The following is a 15,944-nucleotide window of genomic DNA, read 5'->3' on the forward strand; positions in this document are numbered from 1 at the left end:
TTCATGTAAATGGGGAATCTTCTTCACAGACTAAAGTTAATTATGGAGTTCCACAAGGTTCTGTGCTAGGACCAATTTTATTCACTTTATACATGCTTCCCTTAGGCAGTATTATTAGAAAGCATTGCTTAAATTTTCATTGTTACGCAGATGATACCCAGCTTTATCTATCCATGAAGCCGGAGGACACACACCAATTGTCTTTCAGACATAAAAATATGGATGACCTCTAATTTCCTGCTTTTAAATTCAGATAAAACTGAAGTTATTGTACTTGGCCCCACAAATCTTAGAAACATGGTGTCTAACCAGATCCTTACTCTGGATGGCATTACCCTGACCTCCAGTAATACTGTGAGAAATCTTGGAGTCATTTTTGATCAGGATATGTCCTTCAATGCGCATATTAAGCAAATATGTAGGACTGCTTTTTTGCATTTGCACAATATCTCTAAAATTAGAAAGGTCTTGTCTCAAGAGTGATGCTGAAAAACTAATTTAAGCATTTATTTCTTCTAGGCTGGACTATTGTGATTCATTATTATCAGGTTGTCCTAAAACTTCCCTGAAAAGCCTTCAGTTAATTCATATTGCTGCAGCTAGAGTACTGACGGGTACTAGAAGGAGAGAGCATATTTCACCCATATTGGCCTCTCTTCATTGGCTCCCTGTTAATTCCAGAATAGAATTTAAAATTCTTCTTCTTACTTATAAGGTTTTGAATAATCAGGTCCCATCTTATCTTAGGGACCTCATAATACCATATCACCCCAATAGAGCGCTTTGCTCTCACACTGCAGGCTTCCTTGTAGTTCCTAGGGTTTGTAAGAGTAGAATGGGAGGCAGAGCCTTCAGCTTTCAGGCTCCTCTCCTGTGGAGCCAGCTCCCAATTCAGATCAGGGAGACAGACACCCTCTCTACTTTTAAGATTAAGCTTAAAACTTTCCTTTTTGAAAAAGCTTATAGTTAGGGTTGGATCAGGTGACCCTGAACCATCCCTTAGTTATGCTGCTAAAGACTTAGACTGCTGGGGGGTTCCCATGATGCACTGAGTGTTTCTTTTTATTCACCTCTTTTTGCTCTGTATACACCACTCTGCTTTTAATCATTGGTGATTGATCTCTGCTGTCTTCCACAGCATGTCTTTTTCCTGATTCTCTCCCCTCAGCCCCAACCAGTCCCAGCAGAAGACTGCTCCTCCCTGAGCCTGGTTCTGCTGGAGGTTTCTTCCTGTTAAAAGGGATTTTTTCCTTCCCACTGTCGCCAAGTGCTTGCTCATAGGGGGTCGTTTTGACCGTTGGGGTTTTCTGTAATTATTGTATGGCTTTTGCCTTACAATATAAAGCGCCTTGGGGCAACTGTTTGTTGTGATTTGGCGCTATATAAATAAAATTGATTTGATTTGATTTGATTTGTCCATTTTATACATATAATGGATTTTGGTTGGTGGATTCTATGTCACATGACATTCATTATTTGTCCCACTGCATGGCTGTTTTCATTCCTGTGCATTTCTGGTCCTGTCTGTGCACTTTTCCTCACAGCAGTCTGTACTAGGTCACAGTATTGTTGAAGCATTGGCACAGGACGTTCAGTACGTGCACTGATAATCCCTCCCTGTTATTTTTGATGTATCAGTGCTGGACCTGGTGAACAGACTCTGATCATCAGCTCACAGAAGCAGCTTCGTGTCTGCTGCAGTGAGAAACTGTTGCCTCGCTGATCATTCTCTGTTTTTAGACAGAAAAGCTGTTTTTCCTGTGGACCAAACTCAAGATTTTTGCTGCATTTATTTTCTCTCTACAGCCACTTTAATTACAAGCATATCACCAAAAAGGTCATTGCACCCAACAGATTGAGAGTTGGCAGCTTCACAGTGGGTGTTTTTTTTTCATGCAAATCCAATTCAATTCAGTTTAATTTATTTGTACAGCGTCAAATCACAACAAAGCTGCCTCAAAGGTTCTTCACATGAGGAAATGCTCTCATGGAGGAATGATGTGAGAATCTAACTGTGCAGTTGCCTGTCTCAGGCACAACTAAAAAAAATGATAACATTGCATGGCAGCATGGTGGTTTAGTGACTGAATAAAAGTCCACAAAATTCTAAAATAATTCTATCTAATTATTACTTTTTAGTCACAGATGACTGAAACAGGTTCATTCAGGGGCACTTGTGTGTGAAGACATTGACTATTTATGACAAATGATCATGCAGTTGTTTTGGGCAGAAATGGCTCTTTAATATGAAGCTCTAAAGGATAAAGAATCATAGGGGCATTTAGAATTGTGCTGGCAGCTAATCTCCAACATTAGCTAAAAACATAATAAAACTGTCCCTTGCAAACAATGATACTAAACCTTAAACCACATAAGGAGGAGGTAACAGGAGGTGGCTTCACATTTCTGCAGCTGCCAATGCAGCACTTGAACTCGGTAGTGGGGGTAAACACACATTCAGCAGAGGGCTTTACCCTCTGTTAAATGCAGAACATTATGAATGAAGTTGATATATCTACAGTATATCAACCCGATTAGGAGAAGGAGGAGAAACAACAATGTATAGATTTTCTTTTTAAAATTATTTCATATTTTTTCTCTTCTACTTGTTCTGGATAGCAATACAGTGGTCCCTCGTTTATCGCGGGAGTTACGTTCTAAAAATAACCCGCGATAAGCGAAATCCGCAAAGTAGTCATCGTTATTTTTTACAATTATTATAGACGTTTTAAGGCTGTAAAACCTCTCACTACACACTTTATACACTTTTCTCAAACAGGCATTAACATTTTCTCACTTTTCTCTCATGTGTAAACACTCTCAAAGTTCAAACCTTAGTAGAAAAATAAGACCAACCTGTTTTCAGGCCCAAATATTTGTGTGAGAAACAAAAATAGAACGTTTTCCTATAAATAATTATGATGGCTTTTAGAACTAACGAATTTAATTTTAACGATCAACCTGTGAGGTTGGATACATAAGAAATTACTAATAGTCACTGACCAGTATTTCACAGTTCTTGTGATTGCGCCTCTGCGTCTTGGCACCGCTCCGCTGTCGCGTCTTTTTCCACTGAAGGTCTCGGTGCAGGTGTCTTTTTCCGAGTGAAGAACACTGTTATGGGTAGTTGTTGGTGCTCTTTTTTTCTTCTGGGCAAGAAGATTCTTATAAACAAACACGCAGAACACAATGCGCGTGCTCTCCCTTCGCGGTGCCGCAACCGGCCTGCTTGATGAGGATGCAGAACACAATGCGCTGTAAAAAAAAAAAAAAAAAAAAAAAAGCATGCAAAATTGGGCTAAAAACATCCACGAAACTGCGAGGCCGTGAAAGGTGAACCGCGTTATAGCGAGGGACCACTGTATATCATTAATTAATATAATTCTACTTATACCCATTATACCCCAGGACTCCATTGTTCTCCTGGGGGATTTCAACGCCCACGTGGGCGGCGACAGTGAGACCTGGAGGGGGGTGATTGGGAAGCACGGCCTCCCCGATCTGAACCCGAGTGGTGTTCAGTTGTTGGACTTCTGTGCTAGTCACAGTTTGTCCATCACGAACACCATGTTCGAGCACAAGCCGGAGGTCGATGATCGACTTTGTAGTTGTATCATCTGACCTTCGGCCACGTGTCTCGGACACTCGAGTAAAGAGAGGGGCAGAGCTGTCGACCGATCACCACCTGGTGGTGAGTTGGATCCGCTGGGAGGGGAGGAAGCCGGTCAGACCTGGCAGGCCCAAACGTATCGTGAGGGTCTGCTGGGAACGACTGGCGGAACCCTCTGTCAGGGAGGTCTTCAACTCCCACCTCCAGGAGAGCTTCTCCCAGATCCCAGGGGAAGTTGGAGACATGGAGTCCGAGTGGACCATGTTCTCCACCTCCATTGTTGATGCGGCCGCTTGTAGCTGTGGTCGCAAGGTCTCTGGTGCCTGTCGCGGTGGCAATCCCCGAACCCGGCGGTGGACACCGGAAGTAAGGGATGCCGTCAAGCTGAAGAAGGAGTCCTACTTATCTTTGTTGGTAGGTGGGACCCCAGAGGCAGCTGACAGGTACTGGCAGGCCAAGCGTGCCGCAGCCCGTGCGGTCGCAGAGGCAAAAACTCGGGTCTGGGAGGAGTTCGGGGAGGCTATGGAGGAGGACTATCGGTTGGCCTCGAAGAGATTCTGGCAAACCGTCCGACACCTCAGGAGGCGGAAGCAGCTCTCCACCGGCACTGTTTACAGTGCAGGTGGGGAGGTGTTGACCCTGACTGGGGATGTTGTTGGGCGGTAGAAGGAGTACTTTGAGGATCTCCTCAATCCCATCGTCACGTCTTCCGAAGAGGAGGCAGAGACTGGGGACCCAGAGGTGGACTCATCCATTACCCAGGCAGAAGTCACCGAGGTGGTTAGAAAGTTCCTCGGTGGCAAGGCTCCTGGGGTGGATGAAATCCGTCCTGAGTACCTTAAGTCTCTGGATGTTGTGGGACTGTCTTGGCTGACACGCCTCTGCAACATCGCGTGGCGATCGGGGACAGTGCCTCTGGATTGGCAGACCGGGGTGGTGGTCCCTCTGTTTAAGAAGGGGGACCGGAGGGTGTGTTCCAACTATAGGGGGATCACACTCCTCAGCCTCTCCGGTAAGGTCTATTCCAGAGTACTGGAGAGGAGAATTCGACTGATGGTCGAACCTCGGATTTAGGAGGAGCAGTGTGGTTTTCGTCCTGGTCGCAGCACACTGGACCAGCTCTACATGCTCCATCGGGTGCTCGAGGGTTCATGGGAGTTCGCCCAACCAGTCCACATGTGTTTTGTGGATCTGGAGAAGGCGTTCGACCGTGTCCCTCGGGGCACCCTGTGGGGAGTGCTCCGGGAGTACGGGGTCCGGGGTCCTTGCTAAGGGGCTATCCGTCCCTGTACGACCGCAGCAGGAGCTTGGTTCACATTGCCGGTAGTAAGTCAAACCTGTTTCCAGTGCACATTGGCCTCCACCAGGGCTGCCCTTTGTCACCGGTTCTGTTCATTATTTTTATGGACAGAATTTCTAGGCACAGCCAGGGTGTAGAGGGGGTCTGGTTTGGGAACCACAGAATCTCGTCTCTGCTGTTTGCGGATGATGTGCTTCTTTTGGCTTCGTCAAATCAGGACCTTCAGCGTGCACTGGGGCGGTTTGCAGGAGGAGCTCGGAGTCGAGCCGCTGCTCCTCCACATCGAAAGGAGTCAGTTGAGGTGGCTCGGGCATCTTTTCCGGATGCTCCCTGGACGCCTCCTTCCACAAGGCGTGCTCACAGGCGAATGACGTCACCGACAGGCGTGGAAAAACTCACGCATGCGCACGAGGGTTCAAGCATGTCTGACGTAAAAACATATGAATGAAATCCATATAGTTTTTGAAAAAAATAAAAAGGTACGATACTTTACGGACAGACCTCGTATGACATTCAGTGCATTGTCACTGTGCACTGCTTTTTTTTCATCCTTATTTCATCAAGGTCGGTCATTGAAAATGATCAGAAGATGTGTTCTAGAGCAAAACCATCCACAGATTCCAAATCTGCCATCAAATTTGAGCCAACTATTATGGTTTGGGTGCTACAGGCCCCGTTTTGATGCTGAAAATAGTACTTGGGCAGCCCCCCCCCCCCCCCCCAATGCATAAAACAGTGTGAAGCATTGCTTTCTTTAGGAAGCTAATACGTTGTCTCAGGATACTGCTGCACACTTTCCCGGGTCAGTGACTCACGGTTAGTACACTCTTTCTTCACCGTCCAAAGGACGGATACTTTGCTAGTAAATAAATAAATAAGAAAGCAATTTTTCAGTGGCATATTCAGTACATTTCTGGGTGAGTGGTTGCTGACACTCACAGAAATGACCTTGTGGCTGAACCAGTGAGATGAATTGAGAACAATCAATCAGTTATGCAAAAACAGTAACATAACTCTTTTGTTTCCAGTGGCAACTGTTTGTTCAGCATTTCATGCAAAGTTTATGTAAAAACATTAAAATGTTTTCTTGCGTGTAATAATGTGTATAATGCATAAAATAATATTTACACAATTTAAACTTGATTAAATATAATAAAAATGATATTTTTATGATAAGCCCTCTCAACTTGGTGTGCCCGACTCCACCTGCAGGTGGATCACTGACTTCCTGTCTAACAGGAGCCAGCATGTGAAGCTGGGGTATGGGGGGGCACATCTCCGACACATGGTCCATTAGTACCAGATCCCCCCCCCCCCCCCAAGGCTGCGTTCTTTCCCCTCGACCGAAATCTGCCATCCCTACAAGACCTTTACACCTCCAGCGCCCTGAGGCGAGTGAAGAAGATAGTGGCTGATCCCTCTCACCCAGGACACAAACTTTTTGTCACCCTCCCCTCTGGCAGAGGTCCATCAGGACTAAAACCTCAAGACACAATAACAGCTTCTTTCCATCTGCAGCTAGACTTATAAATAATGCCAGAGACCCCCCATATACCCCCCCCCCACACACACACACTCCCACAAAGTACAGATTGATCATCCTGCACTGAAAGGTGCTGTACATCTGCATGCCTCTGCACAGCCCCATTCCACTATGTTATATTTATTTGACAGTGAACATAGTTTGCCCATTTTGCATGCTGACTCCTCCACTTGTTAAAGAAGTATTTTTTTTCCTGTTATTTTTATTGTTGTTTACGTACCAATTACTTCTTACAGAAGTATTCTTTCCATTTTCTTTTATTGCTGTTTATGAACCAATGATACCAGATCAAATTCCTTGTATGTGAGAACTTACTTGGCAATAAATTTGATTCTGATTCTGAAATGACCATCTAAATGCAGAAGTAAAATATTAAAATCAGATGTAATGGACTCTGACTCTGGATAACTCGTCTGGCTGTTGCTCGTTAGCAGTGACTTCCATATTCCCGTCAGATAGCAGCTATGCTCACCGAACCGACCACATGTTGGGAAAGAGAGTCTTCAAGTAGCTTCAAATAGCTTCTTAGAATGACAGATTAAAGCCACCACCTGCCCAGTGACATCACTGTGTATGCTGGAGGAGTCAAAAAAACCTTGTACATTGAACTGTGACAAAATAGGCAAAAAAAATAGAAGAAAAGTGCGTGCAGCTGTGAGGTGCATCCGCCAGAGACTCAAACTGACGAGGCACAAATCCTGTGTGGTCGCTAATCATCTGAGGCACAACGTACATTCATGCACCGACCCTGCACTGACAAGTTCAGTCAGTTGTGTTTTACTATGTATCAGTACGAGGGGGCAGACATCAAATGGAGTGTTTGGAATATTTCTTTTGAAACGGTTGGTGAGATATTGAGGCACCGGTCAGCAGTGATCACGATGTCTTGCATTTGGATGCAGACTCCAGAATAGCATTTCAAAAAAAATGGGTGTTGCAAAGGTTTCCATGATACGTGAGTAAAAGCCCTTGTTGCTCGTACTTTTCTCAATTTGCAAGATGTGTGGGGTTTTTTTTAAATTTTTTTGAAAAATATGTGTGTGTTTTTTAAAATAGAACAACCTAGCAGGTGTTGTTCTGTATTTGTGTTGTATGCATTTGTTTTAATTTGAAAGTGTTTGTAGCCTGTTACGTTCACTATACCGCAAGGTCTGTAATAAAATAAATAAATAATACATCCCCAAATGACAAAGTCACCAGAATGGAATATTTATGAATTGACAGCACTTTTTTCTTATCATAAATAGCAATGAAACGTTTTTGGTATATTGGCATGTATGTCCTTGGACTGTATATATATAAATGGACAGAGCCTGCGTGACGTCACCCATTGGTTTTCTGTTGAGGCCCGGAAGAGCCTAAATGATGCCAGTGTCTGGGCTATGTTCTGTATGGCGCCATGTACACAGAAGTTAACCAACAGACTCATTAATGAATAAAGGGGGAAATGTGGGTGTCCCTACGTGTCACGAAAGATGTCTGAACATGCCCCGTAGAGCCCGAGACACATAACCTAGTTTCTGGTGTTTATTAAATCAGATTATTGAGGACTGTGCAGTGGTTTCTCCTAATGGTTTACTTTGTTGTGGACATTAAAAGTTATGTAATCATACATGAAGTGGATTTATATAACATCTAAATAGATCCTTGTCATCTGAATAGAATCCTTTCACTGCTATGCTGATGATACTCATGTATATTATATATGTATACTATATATGTATACTGATGATACTACAACCCCTGGCAAAAAATTATGGAATCACCGGCCTCGGAGGATGTTCATTCTGTTGTTTAATTTGTAGAAAAAAATCAGATCACAGACATGACACAAAACTAAAGTCATTTCAAATGGCAACTTTCTGGCTTTAAGAAACACTATAAGAAATCAGGAAAAAAATTGTGGCAGTCAGTAACGGTTACTTTTTTAGACCAAGCAGAGGGAAAAAAATATGGACTCACTCAATTCTGAGGAATAAATTATGGAATCACCCTGTAAATTTTCATCCGCAAAATTAACACCTGCATCAAATCAGATCTGCTCGTTAGTCTGCATCTGAAAAGGAGTGATCACACCTTGGAGAGCTGTTGCACCAAGTGGACTGACATGAATCATGGCTCCAACAGGAGAGATGTCAATTGAAACAAAAGAGAGGATTATCAAACTCTTAAAAGAGGGTAAATCATCACGCAATGTTGCAAAAGATGTTGGTTGTTCACAGTCACCTGTGTCTAAACTCTGGACCACATACAAACAACATGGGAAGGTTGTTAAAGGCAAACATACTGGTAGACCAAGGAAGACATCAAAGCATCAAGAGAGAAAACTTAAAGCAATATGTCTCAAAAATTGAAAATGCACAACAAAACAAATGAGGAACGAATGGGAGGAAACTGGAGTCAACGTCTGTGACCGAACTGTAAGAAACCGCCTAAAGGAAATGGGATTTACATACAGAAAAACTAAACAAAAGCCATCATTAACACCTAAACAGAAAAAACAAGGTAACATGGGCTAAGGAAAAGCAATCGTGGACTGTGGATGACTGGATGAAAGTCATATTCAGTGATGAATCTCAAATCTGCATTGGGCAAGGTGATGATGCTGGAACTTTTGTTTGGTGCCGTTCCAATGAGATTTATAAAGATGACTGCCTGAAGAGAACATGTAAATTTCCACAGTCATTGATGATATGGGGCTGCATGTCAGGTAAAGGCACTGGGAGATGGCTGTCATTACATCATCAATAAATGCACAAGTTTACATTGATATTTGGACACTTTTCTTATCCCATCAATTGAAAGGATGTTTGGGGATGATGAAATCATTTTCAAGATGATAATGGCATCTTGCCATAGAGCAAAAACTGTGAAAACATTCCTTGCAAAAAAGACACATAGGGTCAATGTCATGGCCTGCAAATAGTCCGGATCTTAATCAATTGAAAATGTTTGGTGGAAGTTGAAGAAAATGGTCCATGACAAGGCTCCAACCTGCAAAGCTGATCTGGCAACAGCAATCAGAGAAGTTGGAGCCAGATTGATGAAGAGTACTGTTTGTCACTCATTAAGTCCATGCCTCAGAGACTGCAAGCTGTTATAAAAGCCAGAGGTGGTACAACAAAATACTAAGTGATGTGTTGGAGCGTTCTTTTGTTTTTCATGATTCCATAATTTTTACCTCAGAATTGAGTGATTCCATATTTTTTCCTCTGCTTGGTCTAAAAAAGTAACCGTTACTGACTGCCACAATTTTTTTCCTGATTTCTTATAGTGTTTCTTAAGCCAGAAAGTTGCCATTTGAAATGACTTTAGTTTTGTGTCATGTCTGTGATCTGCTTTTTTCCTACAAAATTAAACAACTGAATGAACATCCTCCGAGGCCGGTGATTCCATAATTTTTGCCAGGGGTTGTATATGTATACTATGCTGATGCTGATAACTGCTGGTCATCTCAATCCACATAAAATCCTTAGAAGATTGCCTTGCAGCAGTGAGAATTCGATGTCTAGAAACTTCCTTCTTTTAAACTCTGATAAGACTGAAATGATGGTTCTTGGTCCAGTGTGACATTGGCATCAATTTGACCAGTTAACACTCAGCTTAGGCTCGTGTGTCAAACACCACACAGACAAAGTGAGGAACCTTGGGGTAATTTTTGATCCTACGTTGTCCTTTGGCCTCCACATTAGAAATATTACGAGGACTGCTTTCTTCCACCTGCAAAATATAGCGAAGATTCATCCCATCCTGTCTATGGCTGATGCGGAGACCCTGATCCATGCATTTATCTCTTCTAGATTGGACTACTGCAATGTTCTATTTTCTGGTTTACAGCATCCAGCATTAGGGGTCTCCAGTTTGGTTCAAAATGCTGCAGCCAGACGTTTGACACAAGCAGAAAAGGTTTGACCACATTACAACCCATTTTGACATCCCGTCCTGGCTTCCTGTCCCAGTGAAATCAGATTTTAAGGTTCTGCTACTAGTCATAAAATTGTTTCATGGGCTGACACCTCCTACTAACCGACCTAATTAAACCTTAGGTACCGGCCCATGCTTTGTGTTCTCAGGTGCAGGGACTACTTTGTGTCCATGGTGAATAAGAAGTCTGTCGGGGTCATAGAGCTTTCTCTTATTGTGCCCCTGTTCGTGGAATGATCTCCCTGCATCAATAAAACAGTGGTATTCTGTGGAGACTTTCAAGTCCAGACTTAGATGCACTTATTTTCCCTTTTGTATGGCTAGCATACTGACATAGTATAGTTTCTACGCTTTTCATTCTTTAATTCATTTTATTAGGAATGGAGCGGCCACAGCCAGCCTCAACTTTTGTCTAAAGTTTGGGTCTTCTAGTGAGGCTTAGGGCGATCACCTTAGTATTCCTGTTTTTCCTTGTTGTTTATTGCTGACAAATTATACTATATTTCTTGTCTTTCTGAAACCTGATTCTGTTTTTTCTCTGTTTAAGGTGCAGCTCCATCCAGACATGGGTGTGGTAATTGTGCTGGAGACCCTCCTGTCCTGTGCACCAACAGCTTTTCCTGTATATTCGTTTTGTGAATTGTTTTGTAATTTGTGTCTGTAGCATGGCCCAAGCAGAGGGTCACCCCTTTGAGTCTGGTCTGCTTGAGGTTTCTTCCTCAGAGGGAGTTTTTCCTTACCACTGCTGCTCTGAGGGTTAGTAAGGTTAGACCTTACTTGTGTGAAGCACCTTGTTGCAACTCTGTTGTGATTTGGCGCTGTATAAATGAAAATAAATTGAAATTAAAAACTTGTCATTTGATTGGTGGTTTGTTTGTCACATGATATGGATTATTCGTCCCATTTGCCATTGTTTTCCATTTACCGTGCAATTTTAGTTCTATTTAGCATGCAATTTTGGCTCTATATGTGTTGTGGTCCAGTTAAGGGTGCACCGCAACGCTTATTGAGTGTTGTTAGAAGGAAGGGTGATGTAACACAGTATACCACTGTCCCAACTTTTTGGAAATGTGTTATAGGCATCCATTTCAAAATGAGCAAATATTTACACAAAAACAAAATGTTTATCAGTTTGATCATGAAATATCTTGTGTTTGTGGTGTATTCTATTAAATATAGGTTGAAGAGGATTTGCAAATCATTCTGTTTTTATTTGCATTTTACACAACATCCCAACTTCACTGGAATTGGGGTTGTAGGTGTAGAGGCAGTACAGGAGGGGGCTCAGCATGCAGCCCTGTGGTGAACCGGTGTTCAGTGTGTGGGTGGAAAAAAGGTGGGGGCCAAGTCTCACAGTCTGGGGGGTCTGTTGGTCAGATAGCACTTGATCCAGGTACATGTGAGAGGGGTAGGCCCACGGTGTCCAGTTTTGTGGTCAGAATGTCCGGAATAATTGTATTGAATGCTGAGTTGTAATCCATGAAAAGCATCCTGGTGTAGCTCTGCTGTTGTTCCAGGTGGCTCAGCACAGCATGCAGAGCTATGACGATGGCGTCCTCCGTGGATCTGTTTGCCCAGTATGCAAACTGGTGGGGGTCGAGTGTGGGGGAGTGACCATCTTTGATGTGCGGGAGAACCAGTCTCTCGAAGTACTTCATGATTACAGGTGTGAGGGCTACGAGGTCTGTCCATGAAGTATCGTACCTTTTTATTTTTTTTTTAAACTATATGGATTTGATTCATATGTTTTCACGTCAGACAAGCTTGAACCCTTGTGCGCATGCGTGAGTTTTTCCACGCCTGTCGGTGACGTCATTCGCCTGTGAGCACGCCTTGTGGAAGGAGTGGTCCCACCCCGTCGTCGGATTTTCATTGTCTGGAAATGGCGGAATGAAAAGGACTTTTTTTCCATCAGAATTTTTTCAGAAGCTGTTAGAGACTGGCACCTGGAAACCATTCGAAAAATGTATCTGGCTTTCGGTGAAAATTTTACGGGCTTCACAGAGAATAAGGTCTGGTAGTACAGCTTTAAGGACCCCTTTAAGGACGCTCAGCGCACCGCGCTCCGAACTGCGACGATGCGGCACAAGCCACCGGACCATTTCTGAGCTGATGGCTCTGTGGATACGAGACCATCGTGTACTCTTTCTCTGGTTATCACAAGAGCTGGACATCAGCCATTTTCTGGCAGATTTCACTTTTAACAAGAGATTTTGTCATGGAAAGCCGCGCGGAGGCTTCGCGCATCACGACCGATTCGGTTTGGAAGCGAGACAAAGGAACACCTCCGTTTCGGCATGTCAGAGGACAAGTTTGGACATGTCCAGCTCTCCACAATTTCACTGATACTTACTGGACTGGTAAGCATTGAAAGCCGAGATAGGCATGCGCACAAGGGTTCAAGCTTGTCTGACGTGAAAACATATGAATCAAATCCATATAGTTTAAAAAAAAATAAAAAGGTACGATACTTTATGGACAGACCTCGTACAGGGCGGTCATCATTGAGGCTGGTTGTAGGTGACTTTTTAGGTAAGGCGATGATTGTAGCAGTTTTCAGGCAGGTGGGGATGACTGCTTGATCCAGGGAGAGATTAAAGATCCTGCAGATGACAGCTGATGGACACATGTTCTGAGTACCTTGCCAGGTACTCCATCTGGGCCAGCAGCCTTCCTGGGTTTCACTGCTAGTAGCACTTGCCTCAAATCGTGTTGGGGGGTGCTAGAACCTAGTGGGGGGGGCAGGGCTGAAGCAGAAGCCACTCCTTTGATATCTTGGCTGTGTGCTTAGGGTCATTGTCCTGCTGAAAGACGAACCGTTGTCCCAGTCTGAGGTCAAGAGCGCTTTGGAGCAGGTTTTCATCCAGGATGTCTCTGTACATTTCTGTATTCATCTTTCCCTCAAATCCTGACTAGTCTCCCAGTTCTTGCTGCTGAAAAACATCCCCACAGCGTGATGCTGCCACCACCATGCTTCATTGTAGGGATGGTGCCTGGTTTCCTCCAAACTTGATGCCTGGTATTCATGCCAAAGAATTCAATCTTTGTCTCATCAGACCAGAGAATTTTGTTTCTCATGGTCTTAGAGTCCTTCAGGTGCCTTTTGGCAAACTCCAGGTGGACAGCCATGTGCTTTTTACGAAGGAGTGGCTGATTTGTGGATTTCTGCAGAGATCGTTGTCCTTGTGGAAGGTTCTCCTCTCTCCACAGAGGATTGCTGGAGCTCTGACAGAGTGACAGTTGGGTCCTTGGTCACCTCCCTGACTAAGGCCCTTCTCCCCGGTGGATCTGAATTTCTTCAATTTACAGATGATGGAGGCCATTGAGCTCATTGGGACCTTCAAAGCAGCAGAAATATTTCTGTACCCTTCCCCAGAGTTGTGCCTCGAGACAATCCTGTCTCGGGGGTCTTCAGACAATTCTTTTCACTTCATGCTTGGTTTGTGCTCTGACATGCACTGTCAACTGTTGGACCTTATATGTAGACAGGTGTGTGCCTTTACAAATCATGAATCAACTGAATATACCCCAGATGGACTCCAATGAAGCTGTAGAAACATCAAGGTTGATCGGTGGAAACAGGATGCACCTGAGATCAATTTTGAGCTTCATGGCAAAGGTTCCTAATACTTATGTACATGTGATTTATTTATTTTTTAAATTTTTAATACATTTGCAAAAATAAAAAAAAACAAAAAGTTTTTTTTTTCAAATTATTATTATGGGGTGTTGTGTGTAGAATTTTGAAGGAAAAAAATGAATTTCATCCATTTTGGAATAAGGCTGTAACATAACAAAATGTGGAGAACATGAAGCGCTGTGAATACTTTCAGGATGCACTGTGTCTGAGTCTGAGTTAAACCTCTGGGGTCCATGGACATGCCGACACATCTAGTTATAAGTTTCACCATGTTTCTGTTCATAGATCAGTGATGGAACATCACAAAGGGTTTATTTCACCACTTTGTGAAAGTATAAATTCTCAGCTGTAAAATCTGTCTGAGTTGCATCAAGCTGAGTTTGTTCTGAACATTTTGATATGCAACATATGGACATTATACTGAAAGAAAGTACCTTAAAATGGGAATTACTAATATTATGGTAAATTGAGAAAATACCCTTGGACACCAGGAGATTACAATGATTGCTGCTGAATTTTGAATCATTTTAAAATTTCTTGTTCTAGAACATGGCACATAAAAATAAAAACATGAATCAGTTTCGCTGCATCTGTCACAGATGGGCCAAATAATTGTGACAATATATCATCAGTAGTCATGCTAAGTTAAATGACATCTTAGCAGTGTCTTTAAAATGCATTTCAATTAGTATTTGGAACCATCTCTCTTTATCATGGAAATATCTCTCACAGTACGTTTTTTTAAAAACCATTCGTCGTATATCTCAAAGTATAACACCAGTTGAGCAGTAACAGCATTATTATTTTTCAATCTATTTGAAAATCAGTGTTTGCAAAAGTAACAGTATTATCCTGAATACGAGTATTAAGAGTTGCCAAAATTGAAAAATACGCTGCTTCTATTGGCGTGACAGCAGTGCGACCACACCGCGGCATGACATTTTTAAGCCGTGGCGCCTCACAGTTCTGGAGTTACCATAAGTGTCTTTCTCCACTTGGGTTGTGGTTACCGTGGCTACAATCACAAGCTGTTTCCTGCTCATGTCAGACAAAAAGCGAAGTAGTCAGTGCAGACTTGCCTTTTTACGGTTTGTGTTGCCGTTTGTCAGATCTATTTTTGAAGAGGTGTTCTGAGACTTTTGAACCACGGCACGCTTTTATCCAGCACCTCCGTGTACATGTCGCACACCAATGAAGTGTGTAGACCTCAGCATCAGTCTGACACAACTGTCACAACTACAGACCGTAACTAATTGTCTTCCATGACTGACAAACAGAAAAGTTCTAATCATGCATTCAAAATGTAGAAATCATTACTTGAAACAGGCAGTGGATGAAAATGAACACTATCTATTTCCTTGAATTGAAGAATAATGTGTGGCACTGACAGTGACAATGAACTCAGCCACACGGGGTGTGCACCCAGTATATTCTGAGTGCCAGTCCCAAGCCTGGTTAAATGAGCAGCAGTGGAAGGACATCTGGTGTAAATTTTATCACATAAAACGTGCAGATCACAAACTGAATTTCCATACCGTAGCGGTCAAGGCCTCGGTATGGCTGCCGCCGGTGATGTTGAACAGGGTACTGGCAGAAATTCAGCTACTGTTGGGTGAAGAAGAAGATGAAGAGGAGGAGAACATGTCTGAAGGCAGGAGGAGAGGAGCAAAGTTAGAAGTGTGGAATGGAAACGTGTGTCCAAACTTTTATTTGGTAGTGTACCCTAGGAAATCTATATTATAATAGCCAAGTGGCCTCTGTGTGAGTGTATGCATGCATACGTGCGTGTGTATGCTTCGATCACAGAGAAACTGGGGACAGCTGACATTTGCCATTTGGTATGCTTATGTATTTTGGGTCAAGGATGAACGCTGCAAAAATGGGTTTTTGGGGTTTTAAATTTTGTTATTGTGGTTCATGTCAGTTT

General features: G+C 43.1%; 1 protein-coding gene across 3 annotated transcripts in view; it reads left to right on the top strand.

Moving 5' to 3' along the window:
• Positions 1 to 15,944, top strand: part of syk (spleen tyrosine kinase) — an 82,666-nt gene that overhangs the window by 6,618 nt on the left and 60,104 nt on the right. The window contains exon 1 of one of the 3 annotated variants that reach the window (XM_034192230.1): positions 7,283 to 7,408. The exons of the other annotated variants lie outside the window; for them this stretch is intronic. The gene's annotated coding sequence lies outside the window, so the exon portion shown is untranslated. Of the gene's footprint in view, positions 1 to 7,282; positions 7,409 to 15,944 lie in introns of those variants that run through there. 3 annotated transcript variants of the gene reach the window in all.

This window comes from Thalassophryne amazonica, chromosome 17 (genome assembly GCF_902500255.1).
Source record: "Thalassophryne amazonica chromosome 17, fThaAma1.1, whole genome shotgun sequence".
Taxonomy (NCBI): Eukaryota; Metazoa; Chordata; class Actinopteri; order Batrachoidiformes; family Batrachoididae; genus Thalassophryne; species Thalassophryne amazonica.